Genomic DNA, 22434 nt, shown 5'->3' on the forward strand with positions numbered 1-22434 from the left:
ATGTGTGATAGATACATATGAGGTGAACAAAGTGTGATAGATACACTAAGTGAACAAAGTGTGATAGATACACTAAGTGAACATGTGTGATAGATACACTAGGTGAATGTGTGATAGATACACAAAGTGAGTATGTGTGATAGAAACTATAGACGCGCTCCCAGGAACTCTCCGATATCCGCGCTTCTTGCGAAGGCGCGAATCTCATTTTGGTCTGAGCTACTACAGTTCGGACTCAATGTCATGGTTCTGAATCTAATCTCACAATGTGCAATGTGAGACCGTTAAATCACCAAAGAGTCCAAATCCGGCAATTCGTTTTGGAAAACTGATTTTTATAAAGAAGTGCCAAACATGGACTGCTTTGCCAGATACAGAGTCGTCACCTAAATTTTTTATTTTTGGGAAATTTAGGAAACCCTGACTCGTGCCTAAGGCCACGTGTCCGTCATCACCAAAGTTGCCTCGGCTCGGGAACTTGGGTACGATTGGGGAAGGTCATCTATGAGCACCTCCGCTCGCCCGATCAAAAATCGGCCTGTACTAAACATGATATATTGTTTTTGAAAACACATATGTTCTTATTCCGGTTAATTAGCTAGAATTACTATGTGATGAGCACAACAAAACAAGTATAGACTAGATCGCCTAATTTGGAACAAAGCATTGCATATCCGTTTGTTTGGAAAATGGTTTGAAGTTTGCTACTCGTAAGTAGGCTAAAATGCGGATTTGATGAATTGTTCCAATTCAAGTAATCCAACCTTCACCCACAGGCATTCAGGCAGTTATATCAATTAAGCAAATAGCCTTATGGCAAGCATGCTATCATGGCAACACTCACACACATGCAGTGTGCTAAAACGTAAACACTCACAGTGTACTCCGAGCCAAAACAGAAACCAGTTAGTAATCAATGCATGATCCTAGTTCATGTTAAGATGGCTAATGCAACACATGCAAAACAAACCTAGAAATAGGCTCGGCTATTCTAAAATGGCATGTGAGGTGCAGCAATTGATAATCATGTATTCAAATTGGAATCGAAATATGATGCAGTTAGTATGATGCGCTGAGCCTGGTGCATGCAATATAGATGAATGGATGCACGCATGCAAAGCATAAGGATGCTAATTGAAAATATGCCCTAGAACTAACCATTGTAAGCAGTTAAGTAAAAGGGAGAAAGACGAGGGTTTGGAAGACATGCACACATGCACGCACACTTATTACAACAATTGTACCCTCTCGACGGAGGGTCCGAATAAATAATACATGCCAACTAATTAACTAACTGACAAGCTAATTAATTATTACATAACCAAATGAATAACTAGCTACAACTATTTATTACAAAACTTAATTAATTAACAAATTAACTAATTAAATTACAAAACCAAATGCTAACTAACAATTAAGGAAAACAGTTAATAATGCTGTTCCAGCTCTGGTTGGGGGAGAAGGAGATGCATGCTCTGTCTACAGGGTGTCCTCAAGGAATTCTTGCTAAACCTTACCAAAACCAGTCTGGGGAATACATCAGTGGCCTGCCGACCATGGGGAGCCACTGCCGACCAAGAGTGGGCACTGTCGGCCAAGAATGAAGGACTGCCGGCCATCTGAAAGGCACTGCTGGCCACTGATGTACTGGGACACGAAGCTGTAGTAGAGCATAAAATAGTGAAAATGGAGGGTCTCCCAAGGGTATGTACGCACTATGCCACCCCATATCACCTCGAAACATCAAGGGAGAGGCATAATTGGATCCATGACCATCAATCACGCATCCCGATGCATGATGGCCAAAGGTCCAACTCGTGAAAATCAATGAGAAATGAATGCACAAGAAAAACATATAAGTGCCTAGAACTCTATCATGGATCATCAAGAGTGTCGGCGATCGAGAATTGAGACACGTTTCATCACTTGAAGTATGAAACGCCCCTCGTTCCTTGTGCTCGGATTAACACTTTAATCCAAACGACAATGCAACACAAGCATAGCATACACAATGCGACTCAAGCAAGCAAACATGCAATATGACTTAAGCATGCAAACATGCAACTATATGGCACACTCAATGCAATGTGAAATAAGCATACAAGCAACATGCAAGTGGACATGCCAAATGGACTTAAACCAAAAAGGGGCTTGACCTCAGTCATGCCCCAAATCAGTGGCCAAAAGTGTTGGAATGAGGGCACAAAAGCAAGGTATGCATGCACAATGCATTAGCCCAAGAATTAAAGCATAAGGACACAACTCTCAAACATGAGCAAAGAGTGATAATCATGATAATGTGGCAATGAGGTAATCTCTGAAATCATGCAAGGAGTGATGCCAAACCACCCAAACAAGTCAAACATGGAATGCAAGAAAGCTCAAAGTACGAAGCCAACAAAGGGACTTAAACCATGGCCATGCAAGGCAAGCCTTGAAGGACTAAGGGCATCTAAAACAGTCCCTAGGCAGGTCAAGGTGAGACTAAAAACATGATTGAACATAGCCAATACAAGCTAGAACAAAGGTAAAATCCATGGAGCATGCAAGGCTATAAAAGGGGTATTACATTACACCTATTAAAACCAAACATGGCATGACTTGGACAACATAAAACAGAGTTACATCATGGTATAACAAGACCAAAAATGCACTGATATGATGACCCAAAGGCCTAGACTTAATGGCATGCACAATGATCCATTCATGAGGCATAAAACACAAACTCTTCAAGGCATTTAAAGCATGTCAAATGCAGGTGTATGACCAAATTTCATGGACTGAAATAACATTTGAAATGATTGCAAAGCATGAAAACATCACATGTTTGGCATGGTAGAGGCCTCAAAACCCAAGGCTAGCCAAAGCATTTACACTGTAGCTATACAAAACATGAGTGATATGACTGTAGACACCCCATTTTTGACCGACCTTAAGACTCAGACGTCACCGATTGAGCGCTTGGTGATGTTTCATAGTGTACTCGTTCAGAAGTCTCAGAGTCGCGGCCGAGAGCCCTGCCTCCGGACTTCCGAACCTTCTTCTGTGCCTTGTCTCGGTTTGCGAACCATACTCGGTTTTCTCTGTTTCTTTTCCTAAGGGAAGGGAGAGGTCCCGTAGACCGTCTCTCAATGTCCGTAGGCTACATTTGGTGGCCGTAGGCCATTTTGCCCATTTCGGAGTCCGGTTCACGGTTTTCGGAGCCGTCAGGCCGTGTGCCTCGATTCGGGACCGCTTAACCATCTCCTATTGCTCTGATTTTTAGCATACATCTTATTTCATCCCTTTTGAGGGACACTGGGGGCTAAGAAACCCACTTCGAGGTCGAATACCATTTTCGGTGCTTAACAGCCCATTTTCGGGACCCCGAACTGCGTGTTTTGGCCCCGGAACGTTCGTTTTACAACGGTTTTCGTTCATTTTTGGCAGGTACCTCTGTTTTATCACAGGGAAGGTCACTGAAGGGTGGGAAGCCAGCAATTGTTGCAGCAACCAGTTATTTCTCTTTCGGAGCCTCCCGGCGCCCGTTTTTCGCACTTCCGGGCTAATGTTGAATACCTTGGAGCTAGTGTTGCCAACTTTCAACCACATATCTGTGATCTACACACTTGGGAGGCCACTAAAAGTTGGTGGCCGGCCATTAAGGTCACCTGACCCTTTTGACCCCTTTCTTCCGGGCTAATGTTGAACCCCTTGGACCCTTTTTCTTGAACTTTGAACCACATATCTGTGATGTACACACATGAGAGGCCCCTAAAAGTTCATGGCCGGCCAGTAATTCAAATTGACCCTTTTGAACCCCTCTTTCCGAGCTAATGTTGAACTCCTTAGACCCACTTTCTTGGAATTTTAACCACATGGTTGTGTTGTACACACATAGGAGTACCTCCCCAGTAGCTGGCCGGCCAGAAAATCACATTGACCCTTTTGACCCCTAACCGGCCGGCTAGGTGGTGTGGCCGGCCGGCCACCTCCAGCAAAAGTGAGAGGCCGGCCGTATTCCCCCCACTGTGCACTTTACAGCTATGGGGCAATATCCCCCAGATATTTTCTGTGTCCGGGGGATATTTTGTGGGGGAGTTTTACCCTCATTTTCCCCCACCTTTACACCCCTTCTTTGGCCTATATAGCAAGAAAACCTTGTTCTTTGTTGGGGTTAGAAGAACTCTCCTTCAAGCTTCCATAGCCAACTCCATCTTCTTCCTTCTCAATTCTTGAAAAAACCCTAAGCCCCTAACCATCATTCCTTCTACACCACCAAGCTCTACCACCACCATCTCATTTCCATCAACAAGGAAGGATTCTTGAAGGCTAAAGAAGCTGCAAATCCATCCCAGAAGCAACAAAAGTTCGATTCTTCAAGGGTAAGTAATACTTTTACCCTTTTGAACCCTTTTCTTGATCTATTTCTAAGCCCCACTTATTTTTGGTTTCAAGCTCCGGCCCTAACTGAAAAAGGCCATAATTTGAGCTCATATTCACTTCTCATTAAGGGCTCAACCCTATTTGAGCCCTCCATAATATACTTGCTTCATTGATCATCTTGTATGTCATGATTTTGCATGCTATTTTTGGCCCATGAGGAATCTGTTTTTGAGCATGTTATAAACTGGTATAAGGCTTATTTTGAGCCCCTATTCAACATTGGAGAAGGGCTCAACATTGTTTGGTGTCTCCATGTGTCACTTGTAGTTATATCCCTTATTTGGCCCCATTTTTGCATAAATTGGTAGCCCCCTTTGCTTCTGTTTTTGGCCCTTGGTCCGAACTAATAGTGGCCTTATTTTGGTCTATAGTTCATGTTTCATTCACACTTTTTTTCTGTTTGGTGATTATTTTATATACTTCATGTTATAGCACCTTTTGAGCCTTGTCTTGCATCGCATTTTTGGCATATTTGTATACTGATTTAAGGTCTTCCATATATTGTAAATGTTCATATTTTTGGTCCATCTTCAGTGTTGTAGAAGGAAATATTTCAGTTTGGATTTTTCTTATACCACTTGCTTCATTACCCCTCTTTTGGCCCCTATTCTTGCATGCTATCTTTCCCTTACCTATACTTGCTGTTTGGCCATGTTTATAACTGTTAAAGTGCATCTTTTGGGACTGTCTAGCTTCTGTCTTTGCATTGCATGTCCATGTTGTGCATGTTTGGCATAGCTATAGGCCATTTCGGGTGCCTAATGTTGCATTTCGGGACATTTCCTTGCATTTCATGTCATTTCGCTTCATTTCGGGACTGTTTTCCCCCATATTTTAGTGCTGAAATTCCATTAGTATGCTTGCATATCATTTTTGCCATACTTCATCACATTTTAGCATCGCCTCAGTTTGCGTGCCCGTGTGCACGCATTTCGAGGCACTTCATTTTCTGCCATCGGCATCTTATGTGAGTGTGTCTGAGGCTCTCTCATGTTAGTATAAGTCCATGTTGCATTTTCCATGTCATTCGCATCGCTTTTGCATCGCCTCGGTTTGCGTGCCTGTGTGCACGCATTTCGAGGCACTTCATTTTCTGCCATCGGCATCTTATGTGAGTGTGGCTGAGGCTCTCTCATGTTAGTATGAGTCCATGTTGCATTTTCCATGTCATTCGCATCGCTTTTGCATCGCCTCGGTTTGCGTGCCCGTGTGCACGCATTTCGAGGCACTTCATTTTCTGCCATCGGCATCTTATGTGAGTGTGGCTGAGGCTCTCTCATGTTAGTATAAGTCCATGTTGCATTTTCCATGTCATTCGCATCGCTTTTGCATCGCCTCGGTTTGCGTGCCCGTGTGCATGCATTTCGAGGCACTTCATTTTCTGCCATCGGCATCTTATGTGAGTGTGGCTGAGGCTCTCTCATGTTAGTATAAGTCCATGTTGCATTTTCCATGTCATTCGCATCGCTTTTGCATCGCCTCGGTTTGCGTGCCTGTGTGCACGCATTTCGAGGCACTTCATTTTCTGCCAACCGGCATCCTATGTGAGTACGGCTGAGGCTCACTCATGTTGGTATAAGCCCATATCATGTTTCCATGTCATTTCATCACATTCTGCCATCACCTCGGTTTGCGTGCCCGTGTGCACGCACTTCGAGGCATCTCATTTTCATGTCATTCGCATTGCACATATCATTGCCTCCGTTTGCGTGCCCGCGTGCGCGTATTTCGAGGCACATATCATTGCCTCGATTTGTGTGCCCGCGTGCGCGTATTTCGAGACACATATCATCGCCTCGGTTTGCGTGCCCGCGTGCACATATTTCGAGACACATATCATTGCCTCGGTTTACGTGCCCGCGTGCGCGTATTTCGAGACACATATCATCGCCTCGATTTGCGTGCCCGCGTGCACGTATTTCGAGACACATATCATTGTCTCGATTTGCGTGCCCGTGTGCACGCATTTTGAGACACCTCAGTTTCATAGCATTGTGTATGTTAGGATTGCATCTTAGTTGCATTTCATGCATATCATGCATATTGCATCATGTCCGGAATAGGAGTTAGTCCGGGCACGGGAAACGAGGTACATTTCGTACTCCGAGTGACGGAATATGTCTCAATTCCCCAGTCGCCGACACTCCGGATTATCCATGATGGAGTTAGGTTTTAGCTGTAGTTTCATGTGCATTCATCCTATATTGAGTTGTGCATTTCGACTCCTCGACCATCATGCCTCGGTATGCGTGATTGGTGGCACGAGGATCGAGACATGCATATATTTGTGCAAATACATTGCTATGCCCCTTTCCTGCTCTCTGTTGCAGCAAAACTAGGAATCAGCAACCTTTTGGGGCTCGGCGCGCATTTCAAGAACAGGTGTAAACAGAGGCTAATTGGGGCATTCCGGTGGATTTCCGCGCAAGACGACCCGGACATGCATCATCCATCAGAAGCAAGGCAGTCCCTGGCTTGCATGCCAGTTTTACAGTTTTCTTAGTTAATTCGTTAATTAATTAGGATTTTGTAATATTTTGGACTGTAATATTCTTTCATTTGGACTGTAATATTGGGACTATATATTTATTTGGACCCTCCGAGTGAGGGCACAACTGTAATAAGTGTGCGTGAGTGTGATGTATGTCTTCCAACCCCACGTCTTTCTCCCTTTTATTTATCTGCTTATGATGGTTAGATTAGGGCATGTTCAAATTAGCATACAGTATGACAGCATGTTTGCATCATTCATCTGTATTGCATGCACCGGGCTCGGCGCATCATACTAACTGCATTGTATTTTCAATTCCAAGTTGAATACATGTTAGTTGTAGCATTCCATATGCCCTCTTAGAATAGCCGAGCCTACCATAGTTGCATTTTGCATGTGTTGCATTAGGCATTTCTGTATACTTAGGATCATGCATGATTTCTAATGAAGTTTCTATTTTGGCTTGGAGTACTCGGTAAGTTTTATGCTTCAGCATCCTTGCATGTATGTGAGTGAATGCCATGAATAGCATGCTTACCATGAGGCTATGTGCTTATGTGAAATATCTGCCTGAATGCCTGTGGGTGAAGGTTGGGTTATCTGAATTGGAATAAATCATCAAATGTTTCAAGCCTACCTGCGGGTAGCAAACCATTTTCAAAAACAAGCATGAAATGTTTTGTTCCAATTTGGGCGACCCGGTCTATACTTGTATGCTGTGAGCATCACATAGTAACCTAGGCTAATAACCGGAATAAGAACATACAATGTTTTCAAAAATAGATATCATGGTTAGTAGAGGCCGGTATACGACCGGGCGAGCGGGGGTGCTCACGAAGTGACCTTCCCCAATCGTACCTAAGTTCCCGAGCCGAGGCAACTTTGGTGATGACGGACACGTGGCCTTTTGGCACCGAGTCAGGGTTTCCTGAATTTCCCAAAATAAAATATTTAGGTGGCGACTCTGTATCTGGCAAAGCAGTCCATGTTTGGCACTTCTTTCAAAAATCAGTTTTCTCAAAACGATTTGCCGGATTTGGACTCTTTGGTTCAGATTAGGAACCGTGACATTTTAAAAGTCCGAGCTGTAGTGACCCCAAAATGAACGGAACGGGAGCTCACCCTCCCGGGGTGTTCGGGGGACGTCTACAGTTTCTGGCGACTCCGCTGGGGATTTTAGAGAACTTGACTCGAACTCGTGATATCTGTTTTTGACTACACTTGTGTGTTTCTTTGCATTGCATTTGCATTGGTGCGCCTAGGACACCGTGTTTGCCATCTGCTATTCCTGAACGGTTTGCCGGAGGCTTGTCTTGTCAAGGCATGACCATAAGGCTGACTGGTTGTGGGCTCTGCCAGTATGGGAACACAAACCCCTGGTTTTACCGGGGCACCCTCTTTGACCATTCGACCTAGTGCATATTCGGATCCATAGTGACCATTCCAAACTAGGACAGGTTGCTTACCCGTTTATAGGTTGTTTGAAATCGCTGCGTGCGTAATGAAACCCTAGCTCCTGACACAATAGGACAGGGAAACCCTACCCCAACATAGGGGTGTTTTGGCTCTCATTTATCTGTTATGTGCTTTAGAGTGCGTCTCTACAGGAATGCATGTATCAGTATATGAGTTTGGGCATCAAGCCTACGGGCATCAGTTCAGTATTGTCAGTATCAGGCCTGCGGGCATCAGATCAGTATATGAGTTCAAGTATCAAGCCTGCAGGCATTGGTTCAGTACATGAGTTTCAGCATCAGGCCTGCGGGCATCAGTTCAGTTTTATGGGTATCAGGCCTGCGGGCATTAGCCAGTATTTGCGAACGAGTTATCTGCGGATATCAGATTCTGTTTCGGGGAACAGTGATACAGGGATAATAATCAGTGTTTGAGGCCAGTGTGTATTTCAGCTTATTAACTGTGTGTTGATTATGCCCGACTGTGTGTCTTGCATTTTATTTTAAGCTGTTATGCTGTCCGTTTATCTGTTTATTTATTTCCTTTTCGCTTTATTTATCTTTTGCTAGGTCAGTTTTAGCACGATTGCTTCCAACCCAACAGGCATTCCCCAAGCACTTTGGACACGAGGTCGTCGACTCCACCGATCTGAGGATCTAATCGACGGACAGCCAGTGTTCCGTTCTCTACCCCCTGTTACCAGAAGGAAGCCGAAAAGGCGCAGTACGTCAGAACAGAGGTTGTCAGAACAGTGGGTTACTTTATCAGAGGACTACAGGACTGAGGTCTCAATTACTGCTGTAGAAACAGACATACCAGTTAGACAGATGGATCAACCGAATACATCAGGGATGGAGGCTCTAATGCGTCAGATGCAGGAGAGCATGAGACAGATGCATGATGATGCCACCCGTCAAACGGAGTTTTCCAAACAGCAGGCCGCAGTCATGGCCCAGCAGGCTGAGCTGATTGCCAGATTGCAACAGCAGAATACAGCGTCTGCTTCACAACAAATTCCTCCTCCAGCAGGAGCTCCAATACCTGAGCAGGCACCTGTTGTTCAGAACGCTCCTCCGAATACCCAGAATACTGTACCGACTGTCCAAAATTTACAAGAGGACACAAGTCTTCCAACGGGGCCAGCTCCGCCCCCACTTCCACCACAACTGTCCAAGGTCCATACATCCAATCACCCGGACTCTCCATTCGAGGTCTAGGTTGATCATACAGCTCTGAAATTGAGCAAACTGGAGAAGCTCTTTAAGAAGTCCCAAGGGGTCAAGGCTATGCCGGATATCGGAGATGGATATACCGAGGAGGCCGTAACACTCCCCGATAGGTTCAAGATGCCACAAATAGACCGTTTTGATGGGACCGGCGACCCCATGGTCCACATCCGATTGTTTGCAGATGTCTTGCGGCCAATGGGCCTTACACGACCACAGAAGCTCTCATTATTCGGCCGAACCCTGTCGGGTGTGGCCTCCCACTGGTACGCAAGATTACAAGATGAAGTGAAGAAGAATTGGGACGAAATGGCTGAGGCCTTTGTCACACAGTATTCATACAACACTCAGATCGAGGTCACAACCCGTGATCTTGAAACGACGAGGCAAGAGCCCAAGGAATCTTTCTCGGACTTTGTGATCCGATGGAGGACAAAGGCGTCAACAATGACTTTAAGGCCCACGGACAAAGATCAAATCCGGATGATTGTGCGCAATCTCCACCCAAAACTGATGCTGAGAATGATTGTGGTCCCCTTCCCTACTTTCGCAGATTTACATGATATGGGGGTGCAAATCGAAGACGCAATGAAACAAGGTCTGTTTGACCATGACAGAGAACAACCGAGGAGGACCTTTAACCGTAACAACAATGCGGGCCCGAGCGGCACTGCAAATACGAGAGCCTCGGAAGTTGGTATGGTCACCACCACTCCCCCTCCCCCTCCAAGGCCCATGACCGCCACACCATTTTCCGGCGCGTCCGGAAGCAACACACAAACCAACAGCCGATTCCAACCACGAGGCCAAAGAACCTTTACCCCACTATATATGCCTCTGACCAAGGTTCTGGGAATACTGATCAGAAAGAATCATTTAAAACCCCTAGAACCAAAGCCATTACCGAATCCACTCCCACCCTCTTACGACCCGTCAAAATACTGTGCATACCACCAACAACACGGTCATGACACCGACCGTTGTTACAGGTTGCGTCATGAGATCCAAGATCTTATTGACAAACAGGTGATCGCACCTCCCGATCAACCCAATGTTACAACCAACCCTCTCCCATCACATAACCAAGCTCCTCCTCCCAAAAGAATTAACTTTATCCAGACTGGGGTCGCATCTTACGATCCTAGCATCTACATTACGCCCACCCACCTACCCAAGCCAGAGGTGCTCCTTCCCGATTGCACTGTTTTCTTGTGCATGGTGGACATCTCCAAAACCCAAACAGAACCGGTGGTGGTGACCGTCGAAGACAGGGCAGGGCAGATTTTGGGAGAGACTGAGATTGTTGAATCTGGGACCGGACAGAGTTTTACTGGGGGAGCCTATGATCCAAGCAAGTACATCCTAACAACGAGCCGAATTGGGCTAAGTGTAGAATTGCCAGAGACAGGAGAACTATGCATGATCCGGGGGGATAGATCTGGGCTATGGACAGATGAGTTGACAGCCGTAGAGGAGGACTTTGCTAAATTGTAATTTCTCGAGGACCAGGAACTGGGGGATGCGTCGATTAACTGGTATGATTATGAGGAATTAGAGGAGGCCACGGGATGGCTCGAAGATCAACCGGATGCAGTGGGGGAAACCCAACCAGAACAGAGCCCGGCAGGGGCAGAAATATCAGTTGTGGCCGGAACGGCCGAAAGTCAAGTTGTACCGCCGGAGAGCGCCGGTGTTAAGAATTCCGCTCAGGACATGGGCATTACGGATGTAGGAACTGTTGAACAAACAGCTGTACTGACGCAGCTGGAACAAGAAACGTTTGAGGCTACTGAGAGAGCCAGAAAAGCTAAAGGCCCTGAGGGGACCGAAAGTGCTGCGTGCACGGAAACAGACAATGCTGCGAGCATATGGACAGAGAGCACTGAGAGTGCGAGTGGACCGGAGCCAGACAGGTGTCTGTTGGCTGCCAGTGGAATGTGGTGGGAAGACGACGACTTGTGTCTTGCCCACACGGATGAAGACTGGGGGAATAACCAGCCGGATGATACTTGGTATCTTGACGAAGTGGACCATATGACAAGAAGTGGGCGGTACTTCAAACCCCCACACCTGGACCAACCCGAGGCATCCGGGAAAGATAGAGAAGCGGAGAGACAGAAGGAGAAGCAGATTGAGGATGAAGCTGTGCTGAAACAGTTGAAGAAAATACAAGCAGACATCTCCATCTGGGGACTGCTAATGGCATCACGAGTACACAGAGAAGCTGTCCTATCTGCTATGGACAAGTCCAAACTCTCCATAGACACCACGCCTGAACAACTGGTTGGGCTGGTTTTTCCGGGAGGAGGTTCCCCGGCATTAACCTTTTCGGACAAGGAGCTACCGCCTGAGGGCACAAATCATAACAAACCTCTCTATATTTCTGTGGAATGTAGAGATAAGTGGATACCGGTGGTACTTGTTGATACCGGGTCTGCGATTAATGTCTGCCCGACCAGAACGGCATATGCAATCGGGTTGAAACCCGTGGACTTCGTCCCAACCACCCAAGTGATCAGAGCATACGACAATACCAGCAGAGAAGTGATGGGGACTGTTAAAATTCTAACCAAGGTTGGTCCAGGACAGCACAGCATTGAATTTCATATCTTGGACGTTCCCGCAACCTTTAACCTACTTTTGGGGCGACCGTGGTTGCACCAGGTCAAAGTAGTCTCTTCCAATCTACATCAAATGCTAAAGTACCCCCACGGGAAAGGGGTAGCAATCGTTTTTGGGAATTCATCAATCCATCCGCCGCCGGAAGTGTCTACACCCGTCTTGGAGATCGAGCACGGCACGGAGGATGTGTTTTTGTCGGGGTTCACTTTGGCCGAGGCTCAAGTGGTGCAGAATGTCATGGCTGCGAATGAGGGCATGTATGTTAGTGCACAATCCATATACCTCATGAACAAGCTAAAGCATACCCCTGGGATGGGATTAGGGAGAAGTGGCCGGAAAGGCGTCTCAGTGTTGGCCGAAGTGCCACACAACCCTCATGCCTTTGGACTGGGTTATCTGCCCACCAAGGAAGATTGGGTGAGGAAAGGAAAAGAAATGGCCCGAAGGGCCAGGGCAAAGAAGGCCGGGAAGCCATTTGATTTAATGCATAGGCCCATCTGGGGTACCCTAAACGGATGCTTCGTCCGGGAGGGGGAAGATTTTCCATTCTGCGGCTTCCCGGAGCCATGGCTAAACGCGGAGGGGAAGCGCGTGCCTGGTTTTGAAATCTTCTTCGACATACAATTATCTGGGGATGACGTTGCCGAAGCGCAGACAGACCCACCAACTGAGGTTGAGCAATGTGAAACAGTGGATCCTGAGAGCACAGAGCTTGAAATGGGGGTAGCACTGGCGAGTCTACTATCAGATCCTCCGATCGGCCAAGAGTGCTTGGGGGATAACTCTTCGGTTTCTGTGATTGGAGATGAAATAGCTGCGGGCTTCCCAGCTCCGATCTTGGATGCATCTATCGCACCTTCTCTCATCTGGCAATATGAAGAAGGCTTTTTATCTAGCAGTTCCGGGTTAGGTAGTGAGCCGGAATCTGATTCTACCGAATCTTGTGCGTCAGAATCAGATTCCAGCTCGACTGAGTCTGAGTCCGGTATTCCTGGGGGTGATAACCCGGATGCCACAGTCCTGTCTAGGTCGTCTTTTTCATTTTCTTTTGAGTCTGTTGTAACAGAGGAATCTGACGGCTTGGAAGTATTTAATGAGAATGATGTGGATGTGGTTTCCGAGTATTTTTCTGTGCCTTTGATTTATTGCTTAAATCAGAATTTTCAAAATTTTGATGAAAACAGCGAGGAAGAAATTCCCCCAGTTTTGCAACGTTTAATTGATCAAGAGCAGGAAAGATTTGTTAAACCTTTAATGGATGAAATCACTACTGTGAATGTTGGTACTGAGAAGGACCCGCGGCTAGTCCAGATCGGGTCCACGTTGTCTTCAGAGGAGCGCGAGCGCTTAGTCGCTTTATTAAAAGATTTCAAAGATGTTTTCGCGTGGTCCTATGAAGACATGCCTGGAATCGATCCTGAGATTGTACAGCACCGGATCCCTCTTGATCCCGAGGCCCGCCCTGTCAAACAGAAACTCAGAAGGATTCGCCCGGACTGGGCTCTCAAAATTAAGGAAGAGGTCACCAAGCAAATTGACGCAGGGTTCCTGCTGGTATCTGAATATCCAACTTGGTTGGCCAACATAGTTCCGGTGCCAAAGAAGGACGGCAGAATTCGGGTCTGTGTAGACTTCAGAGATTTGAACAGGGCCAGTCCGAAGGATGACTTTCCCTTGCCGCACATCGATGAATTGGTGGATTTCACGGCAGGACACGCCTTGCTTTCGTTTATGGATGGTTTCTCAGGCTATAATCAGATAGTGATGGCACCCGAAGACCGGGAGAAGACTGCGTTTACTACCCCGTGGGGTACATATTGTTATAGAGTGATGCCATTCGGGTTGAAAAATGCTGGAGCTACGTATCAACGGGCAGCGACTACAATATTGCATGATATGATCCATAAAGAGGTCGAGGTGTATGTGGACGACATGATTGTCAAGTCCAAAGATAGAGAGGGCCACTACACCGCCTTACAAAAATTCTTTCAAAGGATCAAAGAGTTTTGGCTGCGACTGAATCCCCAGAAATGCACGTTTGGTGTTACAGCAGGGAAGATGCTAGGGTTCCTGATCACACAAAGGGGCATCGAGGTCGACCCTTCCAAAATCAAGGCCATCTTAGAAATGCCACCACCAAGGACTGAAAAAGAGGTGCGAGGCTTTCTGGGTAAAGTGCAATTCATAAGACGGTTTATTTCTAAATTAACCTTGACTTGTGAACCACTGTTTGGCCTCCTGAAGAAAGGAAAGAAATTCCAATGGGACGGCCGATGTCAAGCAGCTTTTGAGCAGATCAAAGAATATCTACAGAACCCACCCGTGTTGTCACCGCCAGAGCCGGGGAGACCGTTGATACTGTACCTTTCGGTAACTGAGACTACCATGGGCTGCATGCTTGCGCAGGAGTCAGAAGACAAATTGGAAAGAGCCATCTACTATCTGAGCAAAAAGATGCTGGATTACGAGACCCGCTATACACCGCTGGAGAAGGCTTGTTTGGCCTTGGTATGGGCAACCAGGAAGCTGCGGCACTACCTGTTAGCCCACTCTGTAATGTTGGTTTCGCGTTTGGATCCCATCAAATATCTCTTCGAGAAACCAGCACTTACGGGTAGGCTAGCTCGTTGGCTGCTGTTGCTCTCCGAATTTGATTTGAAGTATGTAACGCGCAAGTCAGTAAAAGGGAGAGCGGTAGCGGAGTTCCTTGCCGACCACCCGGTTGAGGGGGATGAAGCGGTTGAGTATCTATTCCCAGATGAAGCCATTCTGCACGTCGAAGATGAAACTTGGACGATGTACTTTGACGGAGCGTCAAACCAGTATGGGTATGGGATAGGGGTGTTGCTGATAGCGCCTGATGATTCCCGTATCCCTTTAGCATTCAAGCTCCGGTTCAAAGTTTCCAACAATGAAGCAGAGTATGAGGCATGTATTGCTGGCCTGGAAGCAGCCCTGGAACTAGGGGCAAGACGGTTGGACGTCATTGGGGACTCGAACCTTGTTGTGTCTCAAGCAAAAGGAGATTGGAAGGTCAAGGAGGAAAGGATGATAATCTACCACCAAACCTTGGATTTGTTAATTCCTCGGTTTGAGAAGCTAAATTTCACCCACCTCGTAAGAGAGAACAACAAGTTTGCAGATTCATTAGCAACTCTATCTTCTATGATAGACATCCCGTCCGGAGTCAGGATGCGTCCAGTCATTATTGATCAGAAGTTCGTGCCAGCATACGAGTCAATTTCCGCCATAGATGAGGTTCAAGACGGCAACCCCTGGTATTACGACATCTGGAACTTCTTGGAAAAAGAGACATATCCACTAGGGGCAAATGCCAAAGATAAGAGGGCTGTCAGGAGAATGGCTGCTCAGTTTATCATCTGCGGGGGAAAGCTGTACAAAAGGGGGCATCTGGGAATGCATAAGTTCTGTGTAGAAGCTGAAGAGTCAAGACGCCTGATGGAAGCCATCCATGGAGGGGAGTGCGGTGCACACATGAATGGAGTAATGCTGGCCAGAAAGATCCTCAGACAGGGCTACTACTGGTCAACCATGGAGGAGGATTGCATTAGTTTTGTTCGGCGATGCCACAAGTGTCAAATCCATGCAAATCGCATGAACATCTCGCCGTCAAAACTGTACAACATGACTTCGCCGTGGCCGTTTTCAGTCTGGGGAATTGATGTGATCGGAGCTGTTACCCCGAAGGGGTCCAACGGGCATGAGTTTATCCTAGTAGCGATAGATTATTTCACAAAGTGGGTCGAGGCCCAATCTTACACGGTGTTGAAGGCGTTGCATGTCGCAAAGTTCATCAGGAACAACATCATCTGTCGCTACGGGGTGCCAAACGAGATAATTTCAGATAATGGTTCCCACTTCAAGAAAGAAGTGATAGACTTGTTGGAGAAATACAATGTGGCTTTCCATAAGTCATCTACATATCGGCCGCAGACCAATGGAGCAGTTGAGGCCGCCAACAAGAATATCAAGCATATACTACAGAAGATGGTGGAAACCTATCGAGATTGGCCAGACAAGCTGCCATTTGCTCTGTGGGGCTACAGGACTTCAATCAGAACTTCTACTGGAGCAACTCCATATTCATTGGTCTATGGAATGGAGGCTGTTCTACCCATTGAGATTGAGGTTCCGTCTTTACGAGTATTGGCTGAATGCCAGATAGCCGAAGCAGATTGGCAGCAAAGCAGATTCGAAGAACTCATGCTCTTTGATGAAAGAAGACTGAAAGCACTGTACCACATCCAAGGCTATCAACGCAGAATTGCCCGGGCTTTCAACAAGAAGGTTAAGTCCAGGAATCTGAAAGAGGGAGATTTGGTGCTCAAAGACAACCGAGCTCCCATCCACGACCCAAGGGGCAAGTTCAAACCAAATTGGACTGGTCCTTACATCATCAAAGCTATCTGGTCAGGTGGAGCTGTGGTTCTGATGGATCTAGATGGCTTGGAGTTCTCACAACCGATCAATATGGACAAGTTGAAGAAATACTATCCTTGAGAGGCTCGCTAGGCCGAAAACCCGAAAGGGCGACCTAGGCAAAAGTCAAAGCACAAAAATTAGAAAATATAAAAACTGAGCTCGCAAGGTTGAAAACCCGCAAAGGGCGGCCTTGGCAAAAGTTAGAGCGCAAAAGGAGAGTGAAAATACTCGAGTGAACCTTAGCCTGAACTACGTAAGGCTTGATTCCCATCTTTGGGATACGTAGGCAACTTCACCTCGAAGTTCAGCCATAAACTTTTCCCCGATCAACTCTGTCCATTTTGATCATCTCAGTCATCTTTATTCACCAGCATTTATTGTGATCTCCGGTACAGTGCTGTTCAAACTAGGGGCAACTTTCCGTTGCCGCGACGGTACAAAGTTACTCAGACTAGGGGCAACTTTCCGTTGCTTTGAAGTGCCGCATTGTTCTTCAGACCAGGGACAATTTTCCAGTTGCGGGAATCTGGGGTTGTGCATCTCAGTGACAGATTTCCGGTGTGTCCAATTCTGATCCACATCGAAAATAGTTTTGAAAAGTTTTAATGAAAGTTGACTTTGTTCAAATCAATCTTTTTACGACTAAGACCATTTTTGGACCAAAAACGGAAAATTTTCAGTACCACAACTTTCAATTTCATTGATTTCCAAATAGAGTTCTCCTGCTCTTGCATTACAATCGGGGTTGCTTTTTAGTACATTCATAAAGAAAACTTGAAAATGCTAAATAAGCAATAAATTTGGGGCATAGTTGAATCAAGTATCTCTGCGTCCCCTCCCAGAGCTGGATGGAACATCTGATGCCAAGCTAGGCCCAACCTGTGCCTCTTCATTGAGCCAATCCAAGCACTCATCGGATAAAGTACAACTGAAAGTTGAAGAAGGGGCCAGGAGCTCTCTAGTCCTCCATGCCGCGGCATATCGGGCAAGCTGCGCACCCCGGATCGGGAAAGCAGCTGGGTACTCAATCCCCTCCGGCGGGCAGGTCTGATCATGACCAAACTGACGTAGGAACCGGAACGGAAAATAAAATACGCAGTGGGTTAGGCCAATTAATTGGATCCCAATCAGCCGGGACATACTATAGCTCATTGCCGGGAGGTTGAGCCAAGGATAACGCCAAGCAATGCCGTCTACGGACAAATTGCACATCCAATCGAACCACCACCTTTCGTCAAGAGCATTGACTAGGCGCTGCCGAAAGAAGTAGCCTCGAGCTGAATAAGCTGGGCAAGAGTCCACAACCTGCAATTTATCCATTAACCATACCTAGGGGAGGGATGGAAAATGAGAGAATAAAGAATAGAGAGATGTATGATGAGAGAAAAGTAAGACAAGGGTTTTGTGAGAAAAATCGAGCCTGAGGGCCGAGTGATGTGAGCAAATATATATGTGAGGTTGGGTGGGAAACATTACCTGCAGCAGCAGTGGACTCCCAGCAAACCTAGTCGCCTCCCGGCGATAGACAGAATCTAAGCCCATCAATGTCTCGGCCAAGGTCATGGCAATACAGCTCTTTCCTTCTCTCAAACCTTGGGCGACTTCAATCAGGCGAATGCTAGCTCCGCCGAAGCCCGAGGAAAGCAGAAAATGAGACAACAAACATAAGCAGAGGGCGTGTTGCCGGAAACCCTGCCAATAATGGTTGCTGCGGTCACCGGCGTCGGAAAAACGATGAATCAAGCCGAGAATGTCCAGTTCCCCCCTGCAGATCAGAGATCGAGCATCATGCGCCGTGAGCCCACACATCTGCCCTAAAGCCTGAGCATGGCCAAAACGGAGCTGCGGCAAGATTACTTCAGAGCATTCAGATTCCATCAAAACCTGAAAATCTTCGAAAGTGGGGCACATCTCTTGGCCGCCAAAGCTAAAAACGTGCGTCACTGGATTCCAGAACCTTGCCGCAGCATGGAGAAAAGGAAGATGTAGCGGAGTACGGCTCAGCGTGAATAGTGCATTCAAGCTGAAACCCCAGAAATTCAATTTTTCCGAGCCATCTAGAGAAGAGATCCAAGATGTAATATTTTCTGCAAGAAATGCTTCCATCTTTGTCTAAAACTAAGATGAAATGAATGTTCCCGAAGTTGAGGCTTTTATAGAAGGAAAAACACTATTTACGGGGACACGTGTCAAAAATCTGGAGGCTGCGGGACTGAATGGCCGGCCAGCCACTTTTTCTGGCTGGCCAGCCATTTACTTTTTCAGAAATGGCCGGCCAGCTGTCTCTCTCCACCAAAAATGGCCGGCCGGCTCCCAGGGATGGTTGGCAATGCTGCAGTGTATCCTCTTGGCCCTGTTTTACCCTTCGAGGGAGAGTTCCAAGTATTTTCATGCAACAGGAGAGTCAAAGGCCTTCATTCCGGATGCGTTCCGATGCCCAGATCGTCAGAAGTACACTTTGTTGTTGCTGAGTTTTGCTTATCGAGTTGTTGTTTTGCTTATCGAGTTGTTTGTCGAGCGGACGTGTTTTGTGTTTTTGAGTCATTGCTCTATGTTTAAGCAATTGTTGTTAAAGTCTTGCGTTGTCAACGTTGTTGCATTTTGCTTATCGAGTTGTAAACTTCCTAAGGTTCTGTTATATCTTAGTGAGTTGAGTTGCTTAGTTTGTTGCGTCGGTTCACTACCTGACTTGGTGATTACACAATGCACGTTTCCATTCAATTTTATTTTTTTTGTGCGAAATAAATTGATGCGATACGATGCTAAAAGTTTAAAGTACAAACATCTCTTCAAAAGCTATTTCATTTCATCATGCTTTACAACAAACAAAGGTACAAGTTTTACAAAAAATAAAACTGCCTAACAATGTGCAAAGTGCTACAAACTACTAGCAAAAAGAAAAATAAAGCAGGAAATAATAACATCAAAGTCCTCGGGAGCGGGAACGAGAAGCACGCCTAGTCCTCTTTTGTGGGACAATCTCCACAGCATCATCATCATCTGAGTCGGAGCCGTCATCCTCAGGATCCCCCTCAGCCTCCTCCTCTTCCTCCCCGGCGAACGTCTCGGACTGACGATCTGTGGCCTCCTCCTCCTCCTCATCAGGCTCCACCTCCACAACGTGAGCCCTGCGTCTGCGGACAGGCCCTCCTCGAGCTCCCCGAAAAGGCCTAGAAGGCCCGGCTCCTCTGGAAGGTCGAGATGGCCCCACCCCCTGAAAAGGCCCAAATGGCCCAGCTCCCCAATGAGGCCCGGGTGGCCTGGCCTGCGGCTGACCGGACCATGAAGGCATCTGAAAACAAAGAGTTCAATTCAAATACATCAGTCCAAATATATACATCAGATGCGGATGCAAGCAGATGCAGATGCAAACAAAGGCTACGTGAAATGGGTGCATGTAAATACAGTGTACAAGTGGGGTGTGTGTCAGATGTACTTTACACAAATAGTCTGTCGATGCAGTAGAAATCAGCATGTCATCAGAAGTATGATAAATGCCAGAAAACTGAAGGGTACCTGGATGCCCGCGACAGACAACTGTGCCTCCCTCCGCAGGACCATGCCCTCGAGTGTGGCCACCAGTCCAACCACCTCCTCCATGTATCCTCGCGATGGCTGCAAAAATGAGCTCATAATCATCAGTGGACAGAAGAGTGTCTAAACATCTGAATGATGAATGAAAAGAAGTGGAGCGTACCGGCGGTGAGTCCGGATCAATGGCGTATCGATCACTGGGCATCGGAGGCTCTAGTGGAATCGGAGTCAGAAAGCTAGCCCCATACTGCCATGCCATCAACTCAGTAGGCATATCTGGCCATCCGGGATGAGGATGAACCGACGGAGCCAGAGGAACCGGTCTGCTCCCACCTCTAGACGTACCGACCCTGCTAGTAGAAGGGGCGTCTGCAGCCCGAGCCCGAGCCTGGTCCGAGGATGACATACCGGCAGGCCTCATCATCGGGATACGAGCTTCCGTCAATGGAGGCATCAAGTATATGTGACGGTAAGTGGCGTAGTCCCCCTCCTCAATGTATAGTAAAGCATCAGTGCCCAGCATGGCACCGACTACCTCTGAGTAAGAGAGTCTGTCAGCGGTCCGTATACTGGCTGGAGGTACTGCGGGAATATCCTGAGAAAGATACCCCCATACCTGGCGCAGAAAGCGCTCTCCCAGGAACCACACCCTGCCAACCGGCCCTTCAAGCAGGACCCTATATTGGGAGATATCCGACGCTCCGGTATACTGAAGACGGAGGCCGTCACCTAGGGACACCCAGGGCTGCCATGTAATCTGCGGATGATGAATGCATAAACCAATCAGAAATCGAGAATATACAGAGCAAATCAAAGATGAAAATGAAAGGAACTGAAAGTTCTGAAGTACCTCTGAATGTCGCACCGTGTCGAAATACTGTCGCAGACGAAGGAGGGTCTCTCGAGGTCTCGGCCGGTGCGGGCCCTCGAATATCAATGAATATGGGGTCACGGGAATCCCTACCACCTCCAACTCTGGGGCTAATGATGGGAAGTATACATAGACCCATAACTGAGAAAAGCAATGCAGAATGTAAGTACGAAATGCTGAGAGCAAAATACAGACTGTAAAAGTGCGCTGTGTGTGCAATGTACAAGTAATGAGAAGCAGAAATGTAAAATCAAGGGGACAGAAAGTACCTCCCAGGCTCTCCAGTAGCCGCCAAGTAAGTCGCCCCGCCCGCGTGAGGTCGCGCTCATATAAAAGTAAAGGGTAGCCAGGCCGGCGCCACCCCAATCATATCTACTGACCTGTGATAGGTCAACCAGAGCGCTCAGCAGGTATAGCCCAATGGTGTTCCCTCTGTCGGCGAACAGGGTAGTCCCGAAGAGGAACATCAGGAAACCACGGGCATACTGCTCCGTCTCCTCGGGAGTCTCGGGCACCATCTCCGCCCGCCGGAAATGGGAAGAGAACCAAGTGTATCGGACTCTCCCTGAAACCCTGTCAACAGGTGGGCGAGCCCCCAACAGGTACGTCCAGGCGGCCTCCCACTCGCCCATGTCCTCGTCGTAGGGGATGGACCAACCCCCGACGTCAAGGCCGGTCAGTACAGCAAAGTCAAAAGGGGTCATGGTCATGTCCCCGGTAGCAGAGAAATGAAAGGAATTGGTGGTGTCCCACCATCTCTCTACCAAAGCTGCCATCAGCGTCCTCCTGGCAGGGCAACGTGACAACCCGACACAGAAGGGTCCAAATCCCGCCAAATCTACCAAGTCTCTGACGCCCTCCGGGAGCTCAGCGTACCAATCCCTCGCGGCAGTGGAACCATACCCCCGCACACTGCGGGAACCACCCTGCATTCAGAATGAATACATGTGTTAATAATGAAATGAAATGGGCTGTGTGCCAATGAAATGAAAAGGGCTGTGTGCCAATGAGATAAAGTGGGCTGTATGCCGATGAAGTGAAATAAGCTACTTGCAAAATCTACCTGGGCTGCGTGTTCAGAAAATTTGAAATTTGGGCTACGTGTTCAACTTTCAGTAAATTGTGGGCTGCGTGTTCACTATCTACCTGGGCTGCGTGTTCAGAAAATTTGAAGTTTGGGCTGCGTGTTCAACTTTCAGTTAAATTGTGGGCTGCGTGTTCACTATCTACCTGGGCTGCGTGTTCAGAAAATTTGAATTTTGGGCTGCGTGTTCAACTTTCAGTTAAATTGTGGGCTGCGTGTTCACTATCTACCTGGGCTGCGTGTTCAGAAAATTTGAAGTTTGGGCTGCGTGTTCAACTTTCAG

The sequence above is a fragment of the Camellia sinensis genome, chromosome 5 (assembly GCF_055761805.1).
Source record: "Camellia sinensis isolate YWXY chromosome 5, ASM5576180v1, whole genome shotgun sequence".
Lineage (NCBI taxonomy): Eukaryota > Viridiplantae > Streptophyta > Magnoliopsida > Ericales > Theaceae > Camellia > Camellia sinensis.